Source organism: Lepus europaeus, chromosome 7 (assembly GCF_033115175.1).
Source record: "Lepus europaeus isolate LE1 chromosome 7, mLepTim1.pri, whole genome shotgun sequence".
NCBI lineage: Eukaryota > Metazoa > Chordata > Mammalia > Lagomorpha > Leporidae > Lepus > Lepus europaeus.
In genome coordinates, this window is record NC_084833.1 from 48,048,318 (window position 1) to 48,064,640 (window position 16,323).

Genomic DNA, 16,323 nt, shown 5'->3' on the forward strand with positions numbered 1-16,323 from the left:
GGCTGCCCAGCCCTCCTTCCTTTGGAATCTCCAAATTTACCATGAGAATGGCCAAGGGAGCTCTTACTGAGCTCACAGCTTATTATGAAAACAAGTTACCAATCCCACCCTTAGCAGGCCAGATAGGATGGAGAATTGTAAATCAGACCTTTTGATGGGTTTTTGTCCCCACCTGGTAACTGAATGTCAACCTGATAGTCAAGTTTTTCCTTTGAAATTGTACCTTAAAAAAAAAAAAAAGATTTTATTTATTTATTTGAGAGTTACAGACGGCGAGAGTGAGAGACAGAGAGAAAAGTCTTCCTTCTGCTAGTTCATTTCCCAAATGGCCGCAATGGCTGGAACTGCACCAATCCGAAATCAGCAGCTAGGAGCTTCTTCCTGGTCTCCACATGGGTGCAGGGGCCCAAATACTTGGGCCTTCTTCTACCACTTTCCCAGGCCATAGCAGAGAGTTGGATTGGAAGAGGAACAGCCTAGACTAGAACTTGTGCACATATGGGATGCCAGTAGCACAGCTGGAGGATTAACCTACTGAGCCATGGTGCCAGTCCCCAAAATTGTACTTAAAAAACCCCACAACCACAGTCCCTTTGGGTTCTTCCCTCTCTTGGAAGCCCCCTTTATGCTGCTCCAGCTGGAGGGCCTTGATTCTAATACTTTTAACTGGAAGGAAGGAAGGAAGGAAGGAAGGAAGGAAGGAAGGAAGGAAGAGTCACCAGTTGGCAGGGGGAAGGCATGTGAAAAGACACACATAGAGAAACAGAGAAGCAAAATGCCATTACCAGGGCAATAACTAACAAGGGACAATAAGCTTGTGTTTGGAAGGTAGGCAGGTCTTAGATGTCCATGAAACTCTCTCTTACTGCTGCATGTACCCTGCCTGGGTGATGCCTACAAAAATTATTAGTGTTTAGTGCAAAACCTTCCCCTCTCCCACCCTCTATTGAGAGTTCATTTTTTCCCAGGTTGGCTCCTAGGTTTTTGAGCTGCAGACTCAAGCAGAGTAGACAGTCAGTTGAAGCATGAGGAATCAACATCTTCAAGACTGAAATCTTGCTGCAGAGAATATTGAAGAGAGACAAAAGAAAAGGTTGGCCGGCGCCGTGGCTCAACAGGCTAATCCGGCGCCGGCACACCGGGTTCTAGTCCCGGTCGGGGCTCCGGATTCTGTCCTGGTTGCCCCTCTTCCAGGCCAGCTCTCTACTGTGGCCAGGGAGTGCAGTGGAGGATGGTCCAGGTTCTTGGGCCCTGCACCCCATGGGAGACCAGGATAAGCACCTGGCTCCTGGCTTCGGATCAGCGCGGTGCGCCGGCCGCGGCGGCCATTGGAGGGTGAACCAACGGCAAAGGAAGACCTTTCTCTCTGTCTCTCTCTCTCACTGTCCACTCTGCCTGTCAAAAAAAAAAAAAAAAAAAAAAAAAAAAAAAGGCTAGAGGCAGAGCAGCCTTCAGCTACACAAACTAGATTTCTATTGTTTCATGTTCAAAGTTGAGGGGTCAGGGGAAAATCGGGCAGCAGCTTCATAATGGTGAAGTGTATTGAGTGTAGCAAGACAGGGAGACAGAAATGTAAAGATTTTTCTTCTGTTAGCTTTCCACTTTTAATTACACTTTGATTGCTAGCTGTTTCTTATAATGTGACACAGAGACCAGTCTATCTTGACCAACAGAACCATGAAAGCCTTTCATAGCTGGCTGGCTGAAGTCAAGATACTTAATTAAATGCTTGTGTGACCATCACTCAGACGCTATAATACTTCAGTGCTCTATTAAATGAATTGTGGCTACCTAAACTCCCTCACTTAAAAAAATTTTTTTTCATTTTATTTGAAATGCAAAAAGACAGAGACAGAGAAAGAATGAGAGGGAGATCTCCTATGTACTGGTTCACTCCCTGAATGCCCACATCCACCAGGGCTGGACCAGGCTCAAGCTGGGATTCTAGAACTCTATCTGGGTCTCCCAGTTGGATGACTGGGACCCAGGCACTGGAGCCATCAGCTACTGCCTCCCAGGGTGCACATTAGCAGGGAGCTGGATCAGAAGTGAAGTAGGCAGGACTTGAGCAAGGCACTCCAAGGTGGGATGAGGGTGTCCCTGTGCCGACCTAACTGCTGCAGCCAACGCCAGCGCCAACTCTCTCAATTTGCAGAATCCTGTTATTGGACTAGTTTCCCTCTCCGGGTGTCAGTTTCCTCATCTTTAAAGTGAGAATAATGTAAGTCCTCTCAGATTTTTGTGCAAATTTTCCAGTAAAATAGTGCCAGGAACAGAGGTGTCTGCCAATAAAGCCTGCAGTTGCAGCTCCTTAAATCTCCTCATTCTACACATGAGAAATCCCAAGCACAGAGGGAGGCATCCTGCTCCAGGGACAAGCCAGGACTCGAAGCCAGGCCTCCAGTTCCAAAGCCCACCTCTTTTTAAAATTTTTAATGTCTATTTATTTTCATCTACTTGAAAGAAAAAGTGACAGAGAGAGAGGGAGAGATCTTCCATCCACTGGTTCACTCCCCAAATGTCTTCAACAGCTGAGGCTGGATCAGGCTGCAGCCAGGAGCCAGGAACTCTATCTAGGTTTCCCACAAGGACGGCAGGGGCCCAGGTACTTGAGCCATTATCTGCTACCTCCCAGAATATATTAACAGGAAGCTGGATCAGAAGCAGGCTGGTCAGGGCTCAAACGGATATAGGATGTAGGCATCCCAAGCTAACCTGCTGCACCACAATGCCTGCCCCAAAGCCCACCCTGGTAACCAGTGCATTCTACTCTGCAGAGCTTAAACCAGCTCCAACACCATGGCTACCACTGCCTCCAGAGTGGAGTTCCTAAGCTCTCCGGTTGCCATCATCTCCAGATTCGAACTGTTTTGTTCATCTGAATAGTTGCCCCTGAGCATGTGCCAGGAACATGAGCATCCGCTGTTTTCTGCTTTTAGTATAAGAAGCAATTTGGCCTCCATTAGTCCCACATTTCTCCTAACATAAGAAGTGAATGTGGAAGCTGAGCAACCAAAAGGACAAATGTCTACTCTGACCTCTTATTGGCTGGTTCTTTCTCAAGGAGAAAGCAAGCTTGATGGTTAAGAACATGGGCCAGCTCCCTATTGACGGCCTGGGAAAGCAACAGAACTTGGCCCAAGTACTTGGGCCCATGTACCCACATGGGAGACCCAGAAGAAGCTCCTGGCTTCTGGCTTCAGCCTGGCCCAGCCCTGGCTGTTGTAGCCATTTGGGAAGTGGGCCAGCAGATAGAAGATTCTCTCTGTAACTCTGCCTTTCAAATAAATAAATATATATATATATATATATTTTTAAATTTAGAAAATTTGAAAAAAAGAAAAAAGCATGGACTCAGAAGCAGATTGTCTGGCCTCTGCCACTTACTAGCTGCATGGCCATGGGCAAGTTGCACATCTCTCTGTGCCCATTTCCTTATTTGTAAAATGGGGTTAATAATAGTTCCCTCCTCACTGAGTTGTTATGAAGATTAAATGAGTTAACATTTATTTGAAAAGTCTTACAATTGACTTGCCATATTAAGTGTTATACAAATATTACATAAATATATACACCATGGGAATTTAAAATATTTTTATTTTAATTGATGCATATTAACTGTACATATTTATAGGGTACAGTGTGGCATTTCAGTACATGTATGCATTGCACAGTGATCAGATCAGGGTAAGTGGCATATTCATACTCTCAAACATGTATTATTTCTTTGTGTGAGACATACTCAAAATCATGAGTTTTTAAATATGAATAATTTCACCATCTAGTTTATTCATGTTCAAGTAATACATTTAGTTACACTAGTGTGAACCATATAACTACTTTAAAACTTTCTCCAAGGAAGAAGGGTGGGGAGGGGAAGGTGTATGTACAAAACACAGGTGGGAGATGGTTTTCACCACCACCCCTCCCACCTGCCCTGGTTATACAGAACTCCCACTGAGGACACCTGATGTCTCTACTCCTGTGCCTGTGCAGAAGACCGGCTCATGTTGGTGTCCAGTCCCTCACCAGATACCGTGGTTGCTCTGTCTACATCCTACCCTCAGGCCCTGTACTTGATGCCTTGCTAACCACACACATGAGCCAAGTACGACCTCTGCCTGAGGTCACTCACGCACCAGGAGATCTTGGCCACGTGATCCTGACTCCAGTTGTTTTTGCAGTGTATGATAACATGTTCTGCTTTCATACAGTTCTCTAGCATAATTACACCCACATCTCTGACCACAAGCAGCCAGCTATGACTTATATTAAACCATCCAGAAAAAGAACCATTTTCATAGACAAAGTTATGTTAGCCTAATGGCTTTTGTGATTTACTTGAGTACATTTTCCTACTTATAGCAGAGAAGTTCATTTCTAGAAAGAATTTTAAGCTGCATGACATTGTGGAAAGTATCCCTAGCTAGCAGTGGGGGTAAGTTGCTTCACCTCTCTTGGTCTCCACCTACTCTTTGATGCTTTTGTTAGTGGCAACTAGTTTTGATGTTCTCATGATGAAAAGCAGGTTTCTGCTGAATCAATGGACCATCAGGACTAGACACCAGCAAGCCCAGTCCCTCACTTTACAGAGGAGAACACTGAGGATAATAGTGATAAAGTGGCTCACCAAGGTCAGACATCCAGCTGAGATCAAAGTCAAGACTAGAGGATGGAGAATTAGGCTCCTTTGCTAGAATCCAAGCCATTGTGTGCCTGTGAGTTATTATGTAACAGCAAACAATATTGTGCCTAGCTTAATACACAGCTTACTTTATTTAGACAGTCCCTTTGAGAGAAAACAAAGTCCTTGTATTTGTTGTGATTTGCTTTGAGGCACTACAAGCTTTTATCTTAAGTTGTTGTTCTTAATCATTAAAAACTTTGAAAAACTTTCAACATTTATTTGTGAGATATAAAAAAATAAGAAAAACTTTCTGGAAGATAAACTTTAATTTTATAATTTAGCAAGAAGCTTAGCATGCAGAAAAAAGAGGATATAGGGGCTGGCGTTGTGGCATAGCTGATAAAGCTGCCACCTGAAGTGCTGGCATCCCACATAGGCACCAGTTCAAGTCCTGACTGCTCCACTTCCAATCCAGCTCTCTGCTATGCCCTGGGAAAGCAGCAGAAGATGGCCCAAGTCCTTGGACCCCTGCACCCACATGGGAGACCTGGAAGAAGCTCCTGGCTTCAGATTCAGTTCAGTTCCAGACATTGTGGCCAATTGGGAGGTGAATCAGTGGATGGAAGAACTCTCTCTCTCTCTCTCTCTCTCTCTCTCTCTCTCTCTCTCTCTGCCTCTCCTCTCTGTGAGTAACTCTGACTTTCAAATAAGTAAATCAATCTTTTTTTAAAAAGGGGGGAATAGACCGGCACCGCAGCTCAATAGGCTAACCCTCCGCCTGTGGCACCGGCACACTGGGTTCTAGTCCCGGTCGGGGCGCCAATTCTGTCCCAGTTGCTCCTCTTCCAGTCCAGCTCTCTGCTGTGGCCCGGGAAGGCAGTGGAGGATGGCCCAAGTCCTTGGGCCCTGCACCCGCATGGGAGACCAGGATAAGCACCTGGCTCCTGGCTTCGGATCAGCGCGGTGCGCCGGCTGCAGCGCACCGGCTACAGCGGCCAATGGGGGGTGAACCAATGGAAAAAGAAGACCTTTCTCTCTGTCTCTCTCTCTCACTGTCCACTCTGCCTGTCAAAAAAAGGGGGGGAGGGGATATAAAATAGTTTTATTTGTACTTAAGATTCATAACACAGTTTCCCTTGTGAGAGAAAAACCATAAGAGAAAGTTTTCAGGATTTAAAGAGACTTTTTTGATAATTAAGAGACAGTTTATTAACACAGTGGTAATTAAGGTTCCTCTGCCACATTATATGTTATTTATTCCTGTATAAATACCATTCATCTAAATACTGTAGATGAATTTAAACTTGTCTATAATTAGGTTTCACCTGAACATCCAATTTATCTCTTTCACGTTTCAGATGAGCTAATCAGAATTTTTGGAAATGAGATACTCTTGGAGACAGATGTTGTGGTGCAGCTGGTCAAGCTGCTGCTTGGGAGGCCCACATCCCACACAGGAGTGCCGGGTTCAAGTCTTGGCTATTCCGTGCTTTCAATCCAGCTTCCTGACAACGCACTTGAAAGGCAGCAGATGATGGTTCAAGGTTCAAGTATTTGGGTTTGGGTTGCATACATGGGAGAACCAGATGGAGTTCCTGGCTCTTGGTTTCTACTTAGACTAGTCCTAGCTGTAATGGGCACTTGGAGAGGAGCCAGGAAATGGGAAGATGGATCTCTCTCTCTCTCTCCTTCCCTCCCTCCTGTCAGTCAATGTATTTTAAAAATACATTTTAAAGCAAAAAAAGATATTCTCAAAAGCTCTGTATGACTTATTCCTTATTTCAGCCCATCCATGTCTGACTATGGCCTGCAAGTAGCCTCTAATCCAAATTTAATCTCATCTATAGGGAGTGATGACACTATCAAGCTAGCTGTCAGTCAGTGTCTACTGGACCCTGTCTTTCCAAACCAGCTCTAGAGCGACCACTCACCATCCTCTCAGCCTTCTCCCTGCTCCCCCAACCCCTGGCCAGTGAGTTCATCAGTCAGTTCCAAGTCAGCTTCTCCTTGTCTTGCCTTTGGGCCTCCCCGAGGACCTGTGTTCATCCACTCCTCTCTCTCAGATGCGCTGTAGCTTAGCCAGGACACCTTGCTCCAGCAGCTATTTAGCCAGGGCCCTTGCCAGACCTGCCCTGAAATAGAGAGGAGGTTGGTACACCCATTACAGCTCTATTCTGAGCCCTGACTAGGTACAAAGGGACAGAGACAAAGGAAGCAAGTCAAACAGAGGGGCTAATAAATACTGTTGGACCCTTACTGAAGGTAGTGCTGCTGGTTGTCTGCAGATGTGTTGCTCCAGGTGTGTTCCAAGGACCAGCGGCACCAGCAGTACCTTGGAGCTAGTTAGAGCCTCAAGCCCCACCTCAGACCCATTCATCCGATTCTACATGGTAGTAAGATCCCCCACCCAGGCCATCTCTGTGAGCCTTGTCTGTCTTAGACTGCTAAGACTGCCATAAGAAAACACCACAAACTGGGTAGCTTAAACAGCAGATGTGTACTTTCCACAGTTCTAGGGGTTGGGAGTCCATCATCAAGGTGTCGAGGTTTCTTCTGGGGCCTCTCTGCCTGCCTTGCCTGTGTCCTCACATGTTTCTCCACGTGTATGAATCCCTGGTGTCTCTCTGTGTGGCCTAATCTCCTCTTTGTAAGGCCATCGATCAGATTGGATTGTGGTCCCTCGTAACCTTGTCTTAACCAGATCACCTCTTTAAAGACCCTCTCTCTAAATACAGTCATGGTCTAAGGTACTTGGGTTAGACTTGACATGTGAATTTGAGGGGGTAGGGAATACAATTCTGCTCAAAACGCTAAGAAAGTTTGACTCCAACTGTCCTTTCCTTGGTAGTACCCCAGAGTCACCAGAGCCTGCCAGACAGACTTGGGCGACCCAAAATGCACAGGAGCCAAACGCCAAATGCCAGTCAGCTCATTGGCAGAGAGACACACCTGAAGGCCGGATGCCCTCCTTCTTCTCTATTGGCTCACCTAGAAGGCTAGAGTCGCCTCTGCTTCCCGGGAGAACCTGGAATGTTTACCTGCTTCTTCCTAAATGGCCGTATTTCTCTGGAGACCTTAAAGCATTCTATGGCGTTTACAGTCTTACCAGCCTGGCCCCACATCTGTTTTCTGCTTCTGCTTCGGAAAAGCCGTTTCTATGTCTCTCATTTTCACAAGGTTGGGAGGCATCCCCTGAAAGTCCCCCCAATGTTGTGTTAACAGCCATAGAGATGATCTTCGGTCTTCAGCAACACCTTGCCAGGGGTACTACTCTGCCCATTTTACACATGAGGGAACCGAGGCTCAGACAAGTTGAGTAACTTGTGTAATGCCACACACTTGGCAGTAGGAGGTCAGAAGCTGAGCCTGCTCCGAAGCCCCATGGTTTTAGAGCCTGTGGTATAAACACCAGCCCTCTGGCCTTTTCCTCAGGCAAGCTCCAAAGCTGCCTTACAACCTGTTATTTGCAGATGTGTGACCTGTTTTCCTGCTTCTGAGTGTGGTTCATGTGTCATGTGTCAACCTCATCCCTGTGATTTCTATCATTTTCATCATCACCAATTAACAGTTGTTTAAAGCTTTCATGGTCTGAGGCAATTTAATTGTAATTCTCCACGTGCAGTTTCTGTCTGAATACTCTTCCTTAAGTGATCACATTTCTTTTTTTTTTTTTTTTTTTAATTTTTGACAGGCAGAGTGGACAGTGAGAGAGAGAGAGACAGAGAGAAAGGTCTTCCTTTTTGCCGTTGGTTCACCCTCCAATGGCCGCCGCGGTAGGCGCGCTGCGGCCGGCGCACCGCGCTGTTCCGATGGCAGGAGCCAGGTGCTTCTCCTGGTCTCCCATGGGGTGCAGGGCCCAAGGACCTGGGCCATCCTCCACTGCACTCCCTGGCCACAGCAGAGAGCTGGCCTGGAAGAGGGGCAACCGGGACAGGATCGTTGCCCCGACCGGGACTAGAACCCGGTGTGCCGGCGCCGCAAGGCGGAGGATTAGCCTAGTGAGCCGCGGCGCCGGCTTAAGTGATCACATTTCTAAGAATATTACATTTCCTTTCGAAACTGAAGTAAGCCACACACAAGTGCTGAGGCATTTGTTTTAGTGTGGGAAGCTGGGGGAGGAGGGCATTTTGCTCAGTTATTCACCAAGCACAAAATCTGAACAATTCATGCCCTGCTTTCACACTTCGAAGATCAAGATAAATCCTTTCAGCAAGAATAAAAATAAATCCAAGGGAATTTAATCTGTGGGTCTATTGCTGCTTGGTGTTGAATGCCTATGGTTTTATTCTGTTCTGATTTCTTTATAAATTTTAATATACTAAGATTTGTTGTTGGAATTGAGAGTTTTGCTGCCTAAATTTCAGATCATAGATATTTATATTAGTTAGAAAACAGCAGAGGAAACAAAATTAAAAAGTCTTGTGTTTCAATTTTGGTACAAACACTTGCCAGCTACGTTGCTTTGGGAATATTACTTAAAAATTCACTCAGCCTTAGTTAATTATCCTAGTGAAAATGGGTTAAGGAGTGGTTGTTTCGGTACAGCAAAGTAAACTGTCACACAGGACTTCCACATCTGAGTGCCTGGAATCAAGTCCTACCTCTGTTTCCAAGTCAGTTTTCTGCACCTGGAAGACAGTGGATGACAGTCCAAGTACTTGAGTTCCTGCCATCCATGTGGAAAACCTGGATGAAGTTCCTGGCTTCTGATTTCAGACCAACTCAAACTGCTGTTGCAGGCATTTGACAAGTAGAAGATTTCTGTCTCTCTCTCTGTCACTGTACCTTTCAAGTAAATAAATAATAAAAACTTAAATGCTTTAAATGAGTTAATGAACTGTTAGAAGAGTTTTTATCTTTCAGAGATCCTATTGAATAAAACTATGTGATGGCCAGGACTTGCTTCAAAATAACCCAAAATGGTTGGGTATACAGTTGAAATAAGACTATATGTTGATAATTGTTGAAGCTAGTGGGTAAGTACACAGGGACTCATTAAACAATTCTCTCTACTTTTCTTTATGTTTGAAAATGTTCAATTAAAAGAATGAAAAAAATGCCTCCTACGTTTTTGTGTGCATTAGAATATATATTATATGATATAATATATTAATATATCATATAATATATAATAATATGTTTCAAGCATTTACTATGTGCCATAGTTTGAAAATGATTTTGTGTAGTCTCCTATACATTATTTAAATGTATTTAATTGTTAAATGCACTACCCATCAATAATGAAATAGACCTTTATGAAAAAAAAAAAAAAAAAAAGAAAGAAAATGACTTTGCTCCCGACTCATGCAGCAGTTTAAATCCCAAAGTCCGGGGCTGGTGCTGTGGCACAGTATATTAATCCTCCGCCTGTGGCACCGGCATCCCATATGGGCACGGGTTCTATTCCCAGCTGTCCCTCTTCCAGTCCAGCTCTCTGTTGTGGCCTGGGAAAGCAGTAGAAGATGGCCCAAGTCCTTGGGTACCTGCACCTGCGTGGGAGACCAGGAAGAAGCTACTGGCTCCTGGCTTCGGATTGACGTAGCTCCGGCTGTTGCGGCCATTTGGGGAGTGAACCAACGGAAGGAAGACCTTTCTCTCTGTCTCTCCCTCTCACTGTCTGTAACTCTCTCAAATAAAATAAATAATAAAATAAATAAATGAATAAATAATAATAAAAAATCCCAAAGTCCTAAGTTAATGGTAGTAAGAGGGTGGAAACCTAATTCAATTACGGTGTTTAGGAGTTGGGTCTAGGAAGAGGTCCTCAGCTCGCTAGAGGTGTGCCCTGGAAGGCAGTGAGAGAATGGCTGTTGAACCCTGTGTTGGGCCCAGCTGCTCTCTCTGTTCCTGGCTCCCAGTGAGACCCTCTGCACGTGCTCCACCACAGCTGTCTGCGGGCAAACCAGTGAAGCCACCCCATCTTGGACCTGTACTTCCAAAACTGTGAGCTGAGTACACCTTTTCTATTTACAAAGTTAGTCGTGCATTTCATTGTAGTGACAAAAGCTGGCTCATACACTATATATGCCAGATGCCATTCAGAACAGTCTGCTTAAACTATCTCATTTAACTGTGTTCTTATCATCCCTATTTTGTAGATGAGGAAAATGACATAGAATCTAAGCAACTCATCCCAAGTCACCCAGACAGTAAATACCAAAGCCAGTGTTCAGACCTTCACTGGCCGCAGAGCCCGAACCATACTGGCTCTCTGCCTTTTAAATGAAAATAATTAAAATTTAAAAATAAATTTTAAAAGTCTACATGAAATACTAAAATACCATCTAATATACTAAACAAGAAAGAGTTGAGTATATTAGAAAATTGGGGTACTTCAAATTACTCGAACAATGTACAGCCATTAAACACATAAACATTGTAAAGCCTTGAATAAACAAGCATCTAGAAAAACTCGCCAAGATTTGAAAATCAGTAAAAAAGGATTATTGGTCTCCTTTAAGTGTAGTAAGCTGGTACAGTGTAGAAAACCAATTGAAGAAAATTGGGTTCTACAGAATGTGCATCTTAGATTGTCTGTTGTTAAAACTATTTTACAGTTCTTCAGGAGGTCAGGTTGTAGAAAACTGATGGTAAGGATCAGAATTGTGGCCAGTGGGTTAAGCTACTGCCTGCAATGCTGGCATCCCAAATGGGCGCTGGTTCATGTCCTGATTGCTCCACTTCCAATCCAGCTCCCTGCTAATGTGCCTGGGAAGGCAGTAGAGGGTGGCCCAAGTCCTTGGGCCCCTACACCCACTTGGGGACCGGAAGAAGCTCCAGGTTCCTGGCTTTGGTCTGGTCCAGCCTTGGCCATTGTGACAATTTGAGGAGTGAACTAGCAGATAGAAGACCTCACTTTCTCTGCCTCTCCCTCTCTCTCTGTAACTCTAACCTTTTGTTGTTGTCGTTTTTTTTTTTTTTTTTTTTTTTTTTTTTGACAGCAGAGTTAGACAGTGATAGAGAGACAGAGAGAAAGATCTTCCTTCCATTGGTTCACCCCTCAAAAGGCCGCCACGGCCGGCACGCTACACCAATCCGAAGCCAGGAGCCAGGCGCCTCCTCCTGGTCTCCCATGTGGGTGCAGGGCCCAAGCACTTGGGCCATCCTCCACTGTCTTCCTGGGCCACAGCAGAGAGCTGAACTGGAAGAGGAGCAACCAGGACAGAATCTGGCACCCCAACTGGGACTAGAACCCGGGGTGCCGGCACCGTGGGCAGAGGATTAGCCTAGTGAGCCATGGCACCGGCCATCTCTTAATTTCAAATAAAAATAAATAAATCCTTTTAAAAAGAAAAGAAAACTGATGGTAATGCAGATGATTATTGTCCATGTGAATGCATATGAACTTTGTTCAGTAGAAATATAGTTAATTTCTACTCTGTAAAAAGATGACCCAAAATATTACATTCTATTGCCCTATAAGGTAACTGATTTTTTTTCCACGAAAAACAGGGCATTTTATTGAACAGAAGGGAAACTGTGATTTTTTTAAAACATTTATTTATTTGAAAGGTGGAGTTACACAGAGTAAGAGGCAGAGACAGACAAATGATTGCAATGGCCAGAGCTGGGCCAGACCAAAGTCAGGAGCCAGGAGTTTCTTCCAGGTCTCCCACATGGGTGCAGGGGCCCAAGCACTTGGGTCATCTTCCACTGATTTCCCAGGTACCTTAGTAGGGAGCTGGATCAGAAATGAAGCAGCTGGAACTCAAACCGGCATCCACACGGAATGCCCAAGCTGCCGGCAGCTGCTTAACCTGCTAGCCACAATGCCAGTCCTGGTGTCTGTGATATTTATGTTTCCTAGCAAATTCATTTCAGGTAAGACTATGAAAAACAATATATGCCATTATTTAAAAAGTGAAATTATTATTTCAAAAATAGGAGTGCATATGGACAAATACTGGAGAGGGAAATATCGAGAGTATTACAGTTTTATGGGAGATGGAAGTTAAAATCTGGAGTAGCTCTTTTTCTTTCATTCAGTTTCTTCAAAATTGTCTCAAATGTTATCTTTTTTTTATTTTTATTTTTTTATTTTTGACAGGCAGAGTGGACAGTAGAGGGAGACAGAGAGAAAGGTCTTCCTTTTTGCCGTTGGTTCACCCTCCAATGGCTGCCGCGGTAGGCGCACCGCGCCGTTCCGATGGCAGGAGCCAGGTGCTTCTCCTGGTCTCCCATGGGGTGCAGGGCCCAAGCACTTGGGCCATCCTCCACTGCACTCCCTGGCCACAGCAGAGAGCTGGCCTGGAAGAGGGGCAACGGGGACAGGATCGGTGCCCCGACCGGGACTAGAACCCGGTGTGCCGGCGCCGCAAGGCGGAGGATTAGCCTGTTAAGCCACGGTGCTGGCCCTAAATGTTATCTTTTTTTCAACACAAAAGACTAAAGAAAAACAAGGCTTGGGCCCATTAGGCTACAAAATCACAAGTCCTAAATTCATCAAACAGAGATACATCATTAAGATTTTCAAAAGTGGGAGCAAAAAGAAAGTGTACATTTCTAGAAAGCAATCACAGGGGAGTGACTTGAGATCGGAAAGTGAAAAAGGGAATGAAAAGAAAGTTAGCTGTACCGTAGGCATCCTCTTGGTAAGCTCGCCTAACCAGAGTGGTGGGCGGCCTGGAGGAACTGGGAGGCAGCAGGGTCCCTGGGGAGCTGCTGCCACTGTCATCCCTCTGACACACTCTTACCGCCGAGGCTGCATAGGAAAACCTGCCTAGTGGAGAGATGAAAATATTGAAGGCCCAGGCTGTGCAAACCACACATCCTTTGAGACCGGTGCGTTGCTTTGTGTGCTGTGAGTTCAAAGACTTCTCCAAGGTACACAGCCACCACAGCACTCGAAAGTCACTTTCTAGAAAAAGAATTCGCTGAAGTTTCAGTTCCATCTTCTCAGAACTAACAACTGAAGCAATTTAGAGTCAGATTTCTAACCACTCTGTGCTCTTGGTTTTCAGTTGAGGGACATGTTTGGCCTGCCCTCTAACCAATGCATCAGCAATGCCAGCAGGGCTGGCTAATGGTTAACAACTGGCCTTCTGGGAGTAGAAGAGAGGGAAGCCCTGACCTGGAGCATTTGCTGGGATAAATACTTCCATCATTGCCAATTTTGCCCTGTCACTGAATGCAGAACTGAGTGGAAATGTGCAACTAATGCACACCACTATATAGGATTTCCACCCTATATAAAGTAGAGGCAAATAACCTCCAAAACATAGATAATAGTAAAATGCAGCAAAATAATTAGGAAGTGGTGAGATGTTAAATTATTTATCTATTTGAGAGGCAAAGAGGCAGGCAGGCAGATGCACAATCTATTAGCTGGCTCACTCCCCAAATGCCTCCATTGACTGGGGCTGTGCTAGGCGAAAGCTGGGAGCTAAAAACTCAATCTAGGTCTTCCACGTGGTGGCAGGGACCCAAGTGCTTGAGCCATCACCTGCTGCCTCTCAGGATGCCCATTATCAGGAAGCTGGGATTAGGAGCAGAGCTGGGACTTGAACCCAGGGACTTCAACATGGGATTCATTCATCCCAGTAGCATCTGAAGTAATAAGCCAAATGCCTAATGTGGAAGTGATGAGTTTTGGTCACTCTTTTGCCTTTGTTCTTAATGCAATGTATCTTACTTTTTGTTCATATAAGTTAATTTTTAATATTGGCACTGTTTAACAACTAGCTCACAAAATTCCTGTATAGTCAGCTCTTGTGAGATGCTATGAACCAGCTCCAACATAACACAAGAAGCTGAAGTTCTGTTTACTCTCTCCTATTTAAATGATAGAGATAGGTAGTTACACCAGCAAACGCTATTGGATCTAAAACTTAGGAATTTGCCACAGACAATTTTACCACTATATTCCATTTAATTTAGAATTAGCTTTCTAGATATCATAAAGATCAAAGGATATTTTGAATTGAGACTCCAGTTTGGAGGGATTTGTGAGTGGAACATAGATAACTCTAGAAAGATGTAATTTCTACTCAACTGTAATAACCAATGGCTCTAAAACGAGGCCATCAAGAGATTTGAACAAGCAGCTCACAGGAAAGAAATAGAAATAGCTCTTTACCATATGTAAAAAAGACTCATGCCTAAACTTAAAAAAAATTTATTTGATGGGGCCAGCACTGTGGCCCCATCAGGTAAAGCAGCCGCCTGCAGTACCGGCATCCCATATAGTGGACAGTTTGAGTCCCGGTTCCTCCACTTTCAATCCAGCTCCCTACTAATGCACCTGGGAAAGCAGCGAAAAATGGCCCAGGTCTTTTGGTCCCTGCACCCACACTGGGGATCTGGATGAAGCTCCTGGCTCCTGACTTCAACCTGGCCCAGCCCTGACCATTGCAGCCATCTGGGGAGTGAACCAGCAGATAGAAAAGTCTTTCTCTCTCTCTCTCTCTCTCTCTCTCTCTGCCTCTCTTTCTCTGTAACTCTAACTTTCAAATAAGTAAAAAAATCTTTAAAAAAAAATTTGAAAATCAGAAAGAGAGATAGAGAGAGCTTCTTCCTATCCATTGGTTCACTCCCAAAATGCCTGCAACAGCCAGCTGGGCTGAGCCAGGGCAGGAATCAGGGGTCAAAATACAATCCAGATATTCTACATGCATGGAATACTTGAGCCATTGTCACTGCCTCTCAGCAGGAACGTGGAATCATGCCTGGGGCTGGGCATCAAGCCCAGGCTCTCCCATGTGATATGTAGGCATCTTAACCACTCAGCTATATGCCCTCTCTAAGACATCCTTCAAAAAAAAAAAGAGAAGGGCCAGCGCCACAGCTCACTAGGCTAATCCTCCGCCTGAGGCGCCGGCACCCTTGGTTCTAGTCCTGGTTGCTCCTCTTCACTCTCTGCTGTGGCCCGGGAAGGCAGTGGAGGATGGCCCAAGTGCTTGGGCCCTGCCCCCGCACGGGAGACCAGGAGGAAGCACCTGGCTTCTGGCTTCAGATTGGAGCAGCGTGCCAGCCGCAGCGGCCATTTTGGGGGTGAACCAATGGAAGGAAGACCTTTCTCTCTGTCTCTCTCTCTCACTCTCTCACTAACTCTGCCTGTCCAAAAAAAAAAAAAAAAGAGAGAGAGAGAGAGAAGATAAGCCACAGCCTTGAAGAAAATATTTCCAAAAGATATATCTGATAAAGGACTATTATCCAAAATATACAAAGAACTCTTAAAACTCAGAAAGGCCTGACAGACACCTCATCAATGACACAAAAGAAGCATATGAAAATATGATCACCAGGGAATTGCAAATTAAAACAATGAGATATTACTACACCACACCTACAAGAATAGCCAAAAATTCCAAACACTGACAATAATAAATGCTAGTGAGCATGTGGAGCAACAACTCTTCATTCATTGCTGGTGAGAATGTAAAATGGTATGGCTACTTTGGAAGACTGGGAATCAGCACTGTGGTACAACAGGTTAAGACTCCACCTGCACTGCAGCCATGGCTCACTTGGTTAATCCTCTGCCTGTGGCACCGTCATCTCATATGGGCACCGGGTTCTAGTCCCAATTGCTCCTCTTCCAGTCCAGGTCTCTGCTGTGGCCCTGCACCTGCATGGGAGACCGGGAAGATGCACCTGGCTCCTGGCTTCGGACTGGCGCAGTTCTGACCGTTTGGGAGGTGAACCATAACTCTACCTGTCAAATAAATTAATAAAATAAAAATAAAATACTCCACCTG